Source organism: Lissotriton vulgaris, unplaced genomic scaffold, assembly GCF_964263255.1.
Source record: "Lissotriton vulgaris unplaced genomic scaffold, aLisVul1.2 SCAFFOLD_2368, whole genome shotgun sequence".
In the NCBI taxonomy this organism is placed as follows: Eukaryota; Metazoa; Chordata; class Amphibia; order Caudata; family Salamandridae; genus Lissotriton; species Lissotriton vulgaris.
This window is the reverse complement of record NW_028247528.1, coordinates 374,790-389,002: the sequence shown is the minus strand read 5'-3', so window position 1 is coordinate 389,002 and position 14,213 is coordinate 374,790. Positions and strand designations below refer to the sequence as shown.

The window sequence follows — 14,213 nt, the reverse complement described above, 5'->3', positions numbered from 1 at the left end:
CCTCCCTCTCCCTCCTACCCTCCCTCTCCCTCCTACCCTCCCTCTCCCTCCTGCCCTCCCTCTCCCTCCTGCCCTCCCTCTCTCTTCTGCCCTCCCTCTCCCTCTCTCTTCTGCCCTCTCTCTTCTGCCCTCCCTCTCCCTCTCTCTTCTGCCTCACTCTCTCTTCTGCCCTCACTCTCCCTTCTTCCCTCACTCTCCCTTCTGCCCTCACTCTCCCTTCTGCCCTCCCTCTCTCTTCTGCCCTCCCTCTCTCTTCTGCCCTCCCTCTCCCTTCTGCCCTTTCCTCCTGCCCACCCTTTCCTCCTGCCCTCCCTCTCCATCTCTCTCCCGCCTGCCCTCTCTCTCCTTCCTGCCCCCTCTCTCCCTCCTGCCCTCACTCTCCCCTCCCTCTCCCTCCCCCTCTGTCATCTCACTGTGTGTGTGTCTGTCTGTCTGTGTCAGCCTTCAGCTTCCTCAGCGCACACACCCAGACAGCCGCACCAAAGTACTTAGCAGGTCTTTAAAAGACCATTTACATGTTATTGAGGCTTTGTTGTAGCACCCCTGCATCTCCACTCTGACCATCACCTCTCGCCCGGCCCCACAGAGCAGAGGCTTTGTCGTATTTCACCTCTTAGCGCCACCTAAAAGGTTAGGTTAATCTCAATATGTGAACCATGATTAGTGAGAACAATAAATAGATCTTAGAGCACTCACCCAGCCCCCTCTAAACATAGTGGTGTAACACAGGCCCCCACAGGCCCCGTGGTGCTGCGGCCCGCAAGCTGCAGGGGGCCCACTCAGCACAATACTCTGGCCTACGAGCTCTGGTGTGCACACAACATAAAAGAAAATAGCTACTAGCTTTTTTTAAACATACTTTTATTGGTTTTATTCAGGTTATCATTACAATCGAGCATAGCATTATTATAGGTTTCAGGAATCATCAACATAATACACAGTTGGTCTTCCAATCTTACATTCAGTGACATATGACTTTTCCATTGTACTTGCTATAGTCAAACAGTTTATGTATGTATTTTATGTATGTATTTGGTGTATTTCAATGTAGCTTTCCAATATAGGATGGCTGTTTTGAGCAACAAGGGTATTTTAGAGACAGGCAAAAGCAGTCTGTGCTTGCTCCCATACCCCCTGGCTGTGCTTGCTTCCCCGCCCCCTGGCTGTGCTTGCTTCCCCGCCCCCTGGCTGTGCTTGCTTCCCCGCCCCCTGGCAGTGCTTGCTTCCCCGCCCCCTGGCTGTGCTTGCTTCCCCGCCCCCTGGCTGTGCTTGCTTCCCCGCCCCTGGCTGTGCTTGCTTCCCCGCCCCTGGCTGTGCTTGCTTCCCCGCCCCCTGGCTGTGCTTGCTTCCCCGCCCCCTGGCTGTGCTTGCTTCCCCGCCCCCTGGCTGTGCTTGCTTCCCCGCCCCCTGGCTGTGCTTGCTTTCGCGCCCCCTGGCTGTGCTTGCTTCCCCGCCCCCTGGCTGTGCTTGCTTCCCCGCCCCCTGGCTGTGCTTGCTTCCCCGCCCCCTGGCTGTGCTTGCTTCCCCGCCCCCTGGCTGTGCTTGCTTCCCCGCCCCCTGGCTGTGCTTGCTTCCCTGCCCCCTGGCTGTGCTTGCTCCCCCGCCCCCTGGCAGTGCTTGCTCCCCCGTGTGTGTGTGGCTCTGGGTATGTGTGTGTGTGTGGCTCTGGGTATGTGTGTGTGTGTGGCTCTGGGTATGTGTGTGTGTGTGGCTCTGGGTATGTGTGTGTGTGTGGCTCTAGGTGTGTGTGTGTGTGGCTCTGGGTGTGTGTGTGTAAATGCAATAGGTCATGCATTTGCGAGCGATTAACCTATTGGCATTGCAAATGACAATGCCATTTATTTAACGAGTAAGCTATTGGCGGTGTAAATGACAATGACGTTTATTGAAGATTAAAAAAATAAAAAAAATGTCATGATCAATGCCAATAGCTCTACCTTTAATAATGCCGAGACCATTGCATTGTAAATGCTTGTTTTGTGCTGTTTTTGAGCATAAAATACACCCTTACATCAAAAATTAACATAAGGACATATTGTGAGGCCACATTTTTCGCTAAAATATAGCTCTAAATGACAGATTTGCATTTCACATATTTTTCTGACATTTCAAGAAATTATGTCAAAGCAACATTTTTGAATTTCAAACCCTGTACATAACACCTCAATCTCTACGGAGTGTGTTAATCTAAACAAAGCACAGAAGAAAGAAATTGTATGATGGATGCACCTTTCTGTGTTTTTTTGATCACCAGCACTGAAGCGCGGTACTGGTGGAACACATGTCGCAAAGTCACGTACAAGATGAAGGCGTGCGGAGAGGGAAAGGGCGCTTCTTGGGGTGTTCCCAGGGTACATTGTGTTACCCGAGGCTATTTAAGGTTGGCATACCAGGCAATGGGGGAGTTGTGAAATAGTTTTTAACCCCCTCCATGCGCCCATCGGCCAATGGCCGTAGCGAGCACCCCCTTAGTAGTGCTATGCACGTCCGTTGGCCGACGCGGCCCCGCCAAACTAATTAAACCGCCGCAGCCGCGCTTAAGCGGTTAATGGTATGATTTTCGGGGAGTGCTGTAAACATGTTCAGTTAAATGTGGACAGCTATAGGCCAGGTATTCTCGCCTCCCATTGGCCAACGGGATCCTGGGGTTGTTGGAGGCAGGAATTCTGGGGGAGGCCAGGTGTACTATTTGGGCACCCTCAGAAACGAGGTATTTCCTGATAAATCCATCATTCTACACCCAATTCCACCAGTAATTGCTTGTTTCCTTGATTTTCAACTAAAGGATTCTCCTGCTTTTTGCGGATCTTGTAGTTGTGATAGGGCTGGTAACTCATGGTCCAGTAATTGCAAAGACATACAATATGAGGGTGTAGCTGTACCAAGCATATCGGTATATGCAAGTTGTTGTAGGTGCACATGGTGGACAGGAACCTTATGGTCTCTTTGATTCCTTCTTTTACTTTCCTTTAATATTTGGTGGAGCCTCCGGGTGGGCTCCCTTAAACTTAGAGGCTTACAGCCCTATAAGTGCGTACCATTGGCTGATTTTGTTGTCACTCAAATGTGCCTGCTTCTTATTTACCGGCTTTAATTGTCCCAGCTTGTCCATCTTGTGTTTGTCCCTCTGTTGAAGCACAGCCTTTTTCCCATCTCAGAATTCCACTACTCGCTTTTAAGGTAACATTTTTTTCCCTTTGTTTCAGCACGCCACGAGAGTTGCATGTGTTTTTCAGCTCTCTCCTTTATGAGTTTCTCTTTATTGCCATATACCTGCCCCTGGTGCTCCATGTTTCTGTGTTTCATGTGTTATAAGCTCTGTCTCCTGTGCTTCCTCTCCTTCCTACCTCCCTGCTTCATTCATGTTGCTTTCTAGCCGCGTCTAGTAGCTCAGGGCCCGATTCACAGAACTAACTTAAGACAGAATCCTAAACGTACTACTTTTGGTATTCACAGAAGTTAGGATTTTGTCTTAAGTTTGTCTTAAGACAGACGTAAGACAGACTCAAGACAGACTTAAGTTACGATTTTGTCTTAAGTGTACTAATGCGTCTACTGCAGGGGCCTGTGTTCGACCTCATGGTCACAGGTTCAAATCCTGGTGGGTCTACTCAGCCTTTCATTCAACTGAGGTCGATAAAAATGAGTGCCATTGAGTTGCGTAACAACAAACATCTGTTATTCAGTGCCAAGTTACCCATAGTGGTGAACGTGCGCTTTACAAATACACGTTATGTTATGTTTCTCACTCATGTACTTTGCTCTCCACCCCTATGTTGCTCTTCCTTGTGTGCTGCTTTCCCACACTCCCGCCAACCCAATCTCTGTTGCTTTCCACCACCCGCTCCTCCTTGGCCCCACGCATTCACCAACTTTTTTTTCAATTTTTTGTTTAGAGAAGGCCAGGCAGGAAATTGCTGCCAACTTCTCCACCTCAAAAAAATTTGTTTTCGCACAACTTCTTTTTCAGGTTTTTCTTCCAATTCACTGATCCATCTCGAATCACTAAATTAAAAAAAAAATTTGCACCTGCTTCATTTTGTACGGGTGCGTCCATAATGATTCGTCCTCAACATACACACACCTAAAAAATGCCAGGGCCGCAGTGACCGCGCCAACATTTTGCTATTCTTACTTTTACTTTGGCCATGCTGCATGACGTCTTGCTGATGCTGTACACCATCCCCATAAGTCATCGGCAAAACCAACAGGTGACAAAAAGAAACCTATTGGCTTTGCCATTGTTTGTTTTTCTTTCCCTCTACTGCTGTTTGGATGATTAGCAGTGCTCCCTGACTACTTTGTTCTGGAATTGCAGATTTTTTCTTTGCTCAAATCTTTTTCTTTGCTCAAATCTTTTTCTTGCAAGCAATTTAAATATTTCTTTCACTTTTTAAAAAGAGTCACTTTTTCTAGATTTAAAATTTCAGTTTCTGTTGCTAAAGTGGCAAGTTCTTTTAGTCTTGGTTGAGCTCCAGGATCCCTCAGAACTGTAACTATCAGCAGAGCGGAGAGGCTTCCAGCAAGGGACCCGGCGCAAGGATCTCTGGACTGGTACTACTTTTGGGCACATGGGAAGTTCTGATCAAGGAGGATCAGTCACCCCTGTTCATGCACAGCGGCAGCCTGTTCCAAGGAACTCTGGGCCTCATTTATGAGAAATGACGCATTGCTGCGTGAAAGCAGCAATGCGTCACTTCTCAGTGCACACTCCTTGCGACATGATTGATGCGTAATATTTACAGTATGACGCATCATGGCGAAAGGAGTTACAGATACGTCAGTATTTCTGACGTGTCTGTAACTCACTCCATGACCCTTTCTTGCGTCAAAATGACCCCCTTGCATACATTATACCTGGCGCAGGTATAATGTGGCGCAGGGGTTTACAAAGTGACGCATCTACCTAGATGCGTCACTTTGTAAATATGGCGCAACAAGGCGCATTTTTTTGCCACTAGTGCGTCACACAAAGTGATGCACCGGCGGCGTAAAAGTGACGCACAGCCTCATAAATGAGGCCCACGCATTTTTCCAGAATTCAGCAGATGGCAATAGCTAGAGGTTATCAAGAAAGATTTCATACCTTTGAGCGTGACTGATTTTTTGTGGTACCTGCTAAATTGAGAATGGTGGCGGGCGATAAGATTCATATGTTCACTCGGCACATGCAGGCTAAGAATCGCTGGAGGCTGGACACGGATAGCGCGGAACTTCGGATCCTGGGGCGAATGCCTTCTGAGTGGTTTAATTGTATATACTGATTTCCGGCTTGATTTTCCCTCATATTCAGGAGGATTGTATATATTTGCCTTTTTTACACTTTTTTTTATACTTATATACTTTTAAACTTTTTTTAACTTTAAAAAAGAAAGTATTTTATACTTTTTTTTTCATTATTTGACGTGGCGAAACAGCTAAAGTTGTCTCTAGGCCACACCCAATTATGTGTTTGAACAAAACAGGCACTAGTGTGCCAGTTCCTTACAAGTGGCCATAAGGCAAAACTTATTAACCATAACAGTGAGGAAATCAGGCAAATAACATAGTTCATATTTGATACATGGTCCATTGGGATTATTTAACGGTAGCCAGGATCACTATTGTTTTTTTTTAAATCTTTTTTTGTGAACTTCCCAGTGATTTACCAAGAGTTTCTCGTTGAGCTATGCACTAGACTTAAGTGATGTCAATTTTTGTGATGTCATCAGCATCAAGATCATGTGGCAGAAATGATCGGGTCAAAGGTCTTGTGATATCACTTCCTGTGATGTCATCAAGTTCAAAGGGTGTGCAATGTTGCTGCCCCTGCCCCTGCCATTTTGGTGGATCGTCATCCATGTACACAGTGCATCTGTGAGCAGGGGCGGCTCTTCCGCTATGGCGGAGGAGCGTCGCCCCACTGCTTAAAGGCAGAAAATGAAAAACAAAATTATTACAAAGCACTTTTATTATCATTTTATTTTCCATTGACTCTGCCAATTTTGAAGTTTACTGAGTCTGGGGCAGGCGGGGCCAGGTTGCAGTCAGCAGCAGGGAGGAGGAGGAAGAGTGGGCACTGAAAGTGCGCATGTCGGTTTGACCGGCCCGCCAAACCGATAAATGCAGTTGGATATCCCCAGGCTGTTCCTTGGAAATAGTCGCAGTGCTAAGGTGCACAGACTCCCAGTCCCTGCTGGACGTGAAACCGGCCCCCTCCGCCCAATCCCAGTGCCTCTCTCATGCTGGGAGGAATAGTATGAGAGAAGCACTGGGATTGCGTGGTGAGCTGGAAGCCTGTGCTCATGGGAACTGTAGTGCTGAGAGCAGAGGAGCAGCGAGGCGCAGCGCTGGAGCAGATGGTCAGTGTATATTCATTTATTTTTTATTTTCCCCCACGCTGCCCCCGCACTGCTCCACCACGTAGAATGGGCAGCAGTTGTGACTGTCTGTGAGATAATGTATCTAATGTGTAATGGTTCATAGTACTTTAGAGATGTAAAATAATTATTCATGCATTTCAATGCAAATACTGCACAGAATGTAGAATGACATACCAATCAACCAATGGCATGAGGTGACAGAGAAATATTCATCTGGGTGGACCCAAAGCCTACTTGATATATACATATATATTACACAATTTGCAACAATAGGTCCCGCAGAGAGTTGCACTGTCAAGCCATACCTAAAAGTGAAGAAAGAGTTGGTGTTGGTACAGAATCCAGGAGTTAATGGTGACGCAACTATATACTATTTACGATCCTATTAACCCCCTTATGTTCAGCAACAAGCAGTTAAAATGTATGCTCCTAAAACATACCCCAAAATAAATGAAAAAAATATATACTTTATTGAACACACCAAAACAGTCAACAGTGAGAGTTAAATTCATAAACAGATCCGAGTCGGTTACAATTTTGCGAGCATTTCATGGGAACATCGACATTTCCGCAGTGCTTCAATACACATCTTATGTCACTGCCTGAAAGTTTTGCCACACACACATTATGACACACACTTCAAGATATGTTCTCGACTCCATATATTCAAAGTTTCATGCATTTATTGTATATAGTTAGGCCCAGCCGGGGCCCGTGCAGGTAAGAGCGGTAGGCCGGGTGGGGGGGGGGGGATTTTGACACACAAGCACAAGGGAAAATTAGATAAATAATTAATTTTCCCTCATGGTCATCTGACGAAATAAGTCCCATCACTCTTACCTGCATGAGCCGCGGCTGGTTAGGCCGGGTCTGGATGTATGACCTTTATGACGCAGGTTTAACAACTTAGGTCGTTACAACGACTTGCGATGGGGGGCGCTGGATAGTGAATAGTTTAATTTACTATTCCAACTCCAGTTCCCGTGGATAGTAGGGAAGGTGTTGTATAGTAAATTAAACTATCCCCTATCCTAGTGCGCCCTCCAGCGAAAGTGGTTGTAACGACTTTCGTTGTAAATCCTGCGTTGTAACGGTACCGCGTTGTAACGGTTCCGTTGTAAAGGATGCTTCCCCTGGATCTGGTTGCTTAGTGGACTAATGTGTTCACCGTAAGGGTCTGTGTTTGATCTCATGGTCACAGGTTCAAATTCTGGCGGGTCTACTCAGCATTTCATACTTCGAGGGTTAATAAAATGAGTACCATTGAGTTCGATAACAATAAGCATCTGTACCCTTCTGGTTGTACATGCATTTTTCAAATACACATGTTATGTTATCTTCTCTGCTGTAACCTGTCTCATGGTCTCTGTCAGTGGTGTGGAAACTTTGGAGAGACCTCTGAGCTGTAGCTATTCCTATCTAGCGCTTATTATTTCTCCACAGGGTGGCCCCACAGCGCTTGCTACTGTACGAGACACAACATTAGCAGAAACAAGCATGAAAACATATACATGCTGTGGATCTGCAAACATGAGTTGCACACACAGGAGAAGTGGTGTGGCTTGGAGGCACTCTTCCTTACCCATACCGGGCAAAGGTCCCAAAGGTCAGGTCATGACAGGTCAGGGGTCATAGCGAGGCCTTGGCAGGTGTCTTTGTTTCAAACAACAGTCGGTCTTCGGAACCATGTAGTTGTTTTCTGATAGTTGCCATACTTGCGACAGCAGGGATTGGCGCCTCGTTGGGTGAAGTACGATTTGCCTCCCATTGCCCTTGCCGCCATCTTGTGCTGCTTGAATGACCAATCTGGGACCCAGCTGCCAGCGCCAGACTAGCCGTAGCGGGTACCGTGCGTTTCCCCAGTGGGCCGCCAGGGTGGGGGTCGCTTTTGCTGCAGTGGCCGGCAATATCGGCCCTCTATGACAAAACCGGCCGATACCGGCCCTAGCAAACAGCTTGGCGGCACCCCCCACTTTCCCCCAGAGGGGCTGGCCAAGCAATTTGCCAGCAGTGGTTTCTGTTCCCAGTCCAGTCCTGCCAGCTGCTAGAGAGCTTTCGTCAGCAGACTAGCGATACCTTGGTCTGCTGTACTCTGGATGAGTTGCTGGTATTGACTTATAACAATATGGCCCCTTCTGTTCATCCGCACAGATACATTTGTGGGGCACTAACATACACTACTCCACAAGAATCATTTGGTTCAAAATTTGCGCCTTCATTGCAATCATGTTGTTTTGACTATATGGGGCATATTTGCAAGAAAACGTTGCCGCAAGCAATTTTGCTGGGCCAAGCTACGTAATTTTGTAAGTTGAAGAATGTGCTGTATTTACAACAATATTGCGCATTCCTGTCCTCACCCCTGTGCCGGAGCAAAGAAGACAGCCAAACGCCACTGCAAATGTAAATGTCAAGGTATTTGTAGAGCGCACTGCCACCAAGCGGTTTCCTAGCGCTATTACTCATACCGCTGTGGAACCCTTCCTGGCTTTCCCTGTGAAGTGTCCACTCCTGGGCACCCCCAGGGTGAAGCCAGGCATCCTAGCGCTGTTGGGGCCGGTGTGGAGGTTAAGCAAGCAGTTGCCCAGAGTTGCAGCGTGGGGCCCATGATTAGAATAGGCACTGTGGCGAGAATTGTCAGGTCCAAGGAAATTGAGCCTAAGACCCGCAGAGACGGGAACTGAACCCTGGTCCCAGGCCAAACCTCTGCATCAGGGTCTGCCGCTCTAACCATTGAGCCAGACTCCTCCACTGCAGCACCCTCACACCGTGGTGCAAGGGCGCCTGCGTTGCAGGGATAATTGTTGTGCGGGAGGGGGCACCTTCCTCCATGAAAACGATCATCAATGGCATTTTGATCTTTCTATGTGTGCTGCAGAACGCAGCACACATAGAGAGAGCAAAAAAAGAGGAAAAATTAAAATATTTCTCCTTGTTGTGCCACTCTTACGCCTCACCTGGGGAGATGCAAGATTTTGGCAATGCCTCAGATTGACAGATCCTTGTAAATCTAAAGCAGCGTCAAAAAGCTGATCGCCCTCAGCAACACCCATTGCACGTCCATTTGCTATCAGAAAACTGTGTTGAGGAGGGCCATATTAACAAGGTGGCGTTCAGTCACACAAAGTGGCTTAGCGCCGCCTTGTAAATATGGAGCAAGGCACGGCGCCACTGGAGCGTCGCAAAAAGTGATGGTCCACTGACGTAATGCTCTTGTAAATATGCCCCAATAAATGGAAAGGCCATTAAAACAATCGAGTGCAGAATGTTTGTTTGTTTGCATGACAAAAAAAAGGCAAAAAAATTGAATAAAGCAGAGAAAACCGAGAGTGTACTTGGTTAAATGCCTTCTGGTGGTTATTGTGATGGATTTATAGTCCTGATATTGCATCTGCTTCTTGCAGTCGGAAAATGCCTGGAGTCCTTGCCAGGCAAGCTTTCATGGATTGGGCACAGTATTGTGTTTTATGTGAGTATTTTAAACTGGACCATCTGTGAGTAACAATGGCACTGATTTCCACCATTTTATTATTTGCATGTACATAGCTGAGGGAGATTCCGAGCGCACACAGTAATCTATGGGGTTCCCCACCACAATGGGAAATCACAGATTTGTTTTTATTTATGCCACAGTTTTAGGGTGGGGTGAGGGAAAAAGTGCGAAAATAAAGGGAAAAAAAACACAAGCGACGGAGAAAAATATCCAGGAAGGGGCAAAGGGGAAAAAAGTAAAAGTAGGGAACAAAGGGAGAGCCAGAGTGACCTGCCCATGTCTGCCAGGAGCAAGGGAAGATGAGTTTGGGGTGTAGGTGGTGAATGGGGAAAAAGGGAGTCGTTTTCAGGATCTTACTGTCATAAAAAACAACAAAAACTGTGTAAGAGCTCCTAACTTGAAGACACAGGCATGTCAGATCTGGACTTGGCCTCTATTTGCTTACATTTGACAAAGTTGGCAACCTTATACACAGTGATTTGTATATGATATTATGTGTAAAGGTGACCTTTTTGCAATTGTTGTTTGTTTTATTGTAATTATTTGATACAAACAACTACACACTGCCTGAGCCTTTCACCGTGTTTGTTTGCTATGTGAGTTCATGGATACAGGCTTGTGTCCCACTGTGATTAATTCACATGTTTGTTCTATTCCATTATTTTGCATATTAAACTGCCCTTATCAGGCTGGATAACGGCTAAAATATAGTACCGATTGGGGCTATATTGATTTCAACCGTATTCTTTACTAACTCAGGGACCACTGTCTCTTATAATAGATTTGCTACAGAGCATCTTAGGAGCTTCAAGCATCATTTCAGAGTTGCTATCAATGGCTCTAACTTGGGTATAACCTCTCAGAGTTATACCCAACCTCTCAAGGGTTACTCTAGGGCAAGTAGGAGATATTGACAATAGGTCATAGCCAGACTGGATCACTTTTACCGTGTTCCCTATGATTTGATTGGGATCACTTTAGAGGAAGCCTACAACATCTCACCTGATTTTTTGGGTTTTATTTACTGACCTATCACTTGGAAGAAACCTTATGTATTGGATCAAATACAGGACACCTGAGCTTAGAAAGACTACATAGAATTTCCCTGGTGGTGAAAGTGCTCTAATTGGCAGAAATACTTTTGTATACTTTTTAAGAAGTCTTTTATCAAACGAATTGTGAAAAAAGGCATCTTGGAAGGACTTTTTCTGAAATCTATAATTGCAGCAAAGGGTACCTTAACTCTTTCCGTGTGTCGGATGTCCCCCAGCCCTCTGACATCATGGTGGGCGTGTCCGTTGGACGGCTGGGGGCAGTCCGATTTGCGCACGTGTAGAATTTGCCCGCACAGCAGGGAAATGTGCGCCGCAGCCAACGGGTTAACTGATGGGATTCATACCAGTTTAGCCATATACAGTGTATATAATGTGAATGCCTCGTCACAGCCTGTAATTGAATGTCTATGTGTATTTACCAGATGCAGAAACTCTTCCATTACAAAGCCTAGGAATGCCTCCTTGGTGGGTATTTCACCTCCTTTACAATGTTCATACTAACTTTTAGAAGTTCCAATCAGCAGTGATGAGTGCAGTCAGGAGCCATGTTGCCAAGTTCAGTGATGGTTGGCACAGATGCTGTAGCTTGAAGACAAGATGTACTTGGCACAGCAACTTCTTGAGGAATAACTTGACCATGTGAAGGAGATCCGTAGTGATCCGTGGTCCTTTACTGCAGCGTCCGCTCCATCATGATCTCAATTATTCTGGCTTTGAAATGTTGCATTTTGGTCAAAACCTTTGGGATCAGAGCAACTGGTGGAAAAGTGTAAAGAAATGATATTGATCATTTGATTAAAAAAAGAGAATTGCACGATGTCTTTGGTTTGGGTTCCCTGGATGCAACGTTTGAGATTTTCTTCATTTTCTAATTTGGCGAATATGTTTCTTTGTAGAAAACCCCAGTCAGAAAATACAATTTGAAGTTTATCTTTAAATGAGATCTACTGACAATTCTCCTGGAAGATCCTGTTGAGGAATCTGTTTGGAAATGTGTAACTTACGCATAAAGCAAGAAATGCTACCCTCTTTATCTACAATACTTCCTAAGACCCTAATGGTGTCTTGTGGTACTTATACGAGGGTGTAGCATGAAGCTTTGCTCAGGGAGTTTGGCCTGCTTTTAACATCTATCCACATCACCAGCCCTACACCACACTACACACACCGAAGTCATGTGGAATGCATGGACCCTCTGAAAGGCCAGTAGAGCTGGGGCGAAGTCAGCAAAATCTAGGTAAATCCTCAAACTTCCTAACAGTATCCATCTGTTAATTTCTCACTTTCTGGGAGGGATATGGATGTGGGGGGAGGTTGGGCTGCCTGCATGTGTGGGGGAAGGGGAGCCTTTGAAATGCCAGAAGAGCTGGCCTGAATTCAGTAAAATGCCCCCAATCTTTGAAAACCTAGTTATGACCCTGCATGGTTCTGTTTCAACATGCTCTAACATTAAACAAATTAATGAAAGAAAACAGCTTCATGGCTAGACCAGTTCACCCCACCTGAAAATATAACATCAGGCACTTTTGCAATCATTGAAGCAAGAGCTCCCGGCCTGGCGTGTCAAGAGTATCTTCAAATATCACCCACCTTTCGGCTTGTGGAGCGAGACCCACCCACAGTGGTAGAAATTCATCAACATTACAAATGCAGTGGACACTCAGAGACAATGATATATTGCCTCTGACATTTCTTTATCTCTCTGTCCTGACTCCTGATCTTTCATGTTCACACACCATCCCATCAACCCTGAAGGTAGCTCAGTAGAATAATGCATCTTCCGCAGAGATCTGTGTGCAACCTCCATGTCTCCCGTTCACATCTGGGCTTCTTGACCCACCCTATCGACTTTCTGAGGTCAATAGTACGCGTACAAATTAGATACCCAATAGTACACCTGGATTACAGTATCTTGAGACTTAGGTGATAAAGCGACATAAAAGCACCAAGTCAAGAGCTGTGGGCGCAGTAAGCGTCTTTGTGTTCCAGTCATGCCCCACTGTCCTCAGAGCACAGGTTGGCCTGTAACCTTGATGGACGTTCCCCGACGCACCCAATGGAAGGCAAGATGGAGTATTTGTTAAGGGTGCACGGGGCCTTAGTCGGCACGGGAAACTTCATATCCTGAGTGGGCACCTTGGCAGGCAGGACAAAGTTCATATCCTTAGTTTGCAAAGTGGAGCAGGATCTGGTCACCTGTGCTTTTGTGCTGGCAAGCGGGCCCGTAACGCGTCCACTTCCCAACCTCAAGTCTCGATCAATGGTCTTTGACTTCCAGACATTCTGGGAGCAGGTTCTGTGCTGCACGGTATCCTCCTTACTCTGAGTACTTGGTCCCTGCTCCATTGACTCTTCTGCGATCTTCGGTGTCAAGGCCTCACACCCAAGGGTTCTACGTTGCTGGCTCCCCTGGAGCTGGGCGGAGCTTGGGCGATTTCGACCCTTGGCGGACTTGGGACGAACTAGCCATCTTCGGCTCTCCGGGTCTTCCTCGCTGTCCCATGGGCTGCAGTCCTGCAGAGACATATTGTAGGGTCTTGACTTCACTCTGGACCTACAAGAAAAAGAGCAAAACAGGACAAGTATCAGTCTTTGATTCAGGAAAATTTGTCTCAGGTTGGTCGTGAGACGCAAAGTCACAGGGATTCCCAAAGAACGTAGTGCATGGAGATCCTTCTAGGGTATTTTCTCTATTTAAAACGTAATCTGGCTAAACGAGAGTTCACCAGATTTGGAAGGCATGTAGCGCTAGGCTTTATTTGGGGCTTTTAGCTGGTTTTGTGCGATTTTCGTACGCTGTATTTGTAGTTAATAAACAAAATACCACAATCCAATATGCATAGATGTCTTAGGTTTCTATCTGATAGCTGATCATTTTCGACAGAATTTTTTTTAAAACTGAAATCTGCTTACTGATTAGTAAATATTTTAAAATATTCAAGGGCAACGGGATAGGCGTAGAATTCTGAACATAAACACCTGTGATTGGATGATATTGTAGCGGCGCAGCACTCCTACTCTTATAGACTACACAATAAAATGTTGTATATTGGGAAAGTTATAGGCCTTAAAACAAGCAGTCCTGCTTTGCAGTTTTTGTTCCCCTACTTCGCCTAATTGTTTGATCTTAGTCAAATCATGTTCTCCCCATGCCTTGCTCCCTTAACAGGCAATTTTTGGAGAACTTAAAACCAGTCTCAATACTCGAAAAGGACGTAGCCTCATTGCGATAGCCCCATCAAATTTGCAATTCCTACATGGGTACTATTTCAACATATGTTTATGGCTATATGAGGGGGCAGA

At 46.1% G+C, this 14,213-nt stretch overlaps 1 long non-coding RNA gene across 1 annotated transcript in view; it reads right to left on the bottom strand.

Annotated features, from left to right (window-relative positions):
- Positions 1 to 6,809: 6,809 nt before the first annotated feature.
- LOC147665153 (uncharacterized) overlaps positions 6,810 to 14,213 on the bottom strand; it is a 68,108-nt gene continuing 60,704 nt past the window's right edge. The window contains exon 2 of the long non-coding RNA XR_015305025.1: positions 6,810 to 13,464. This is a non-coding gene — a long non-coding RNA (uncharacterized LOC147665153). The remainder of the gene's footprint in view (positions 13,465 to 14,213) is intronic.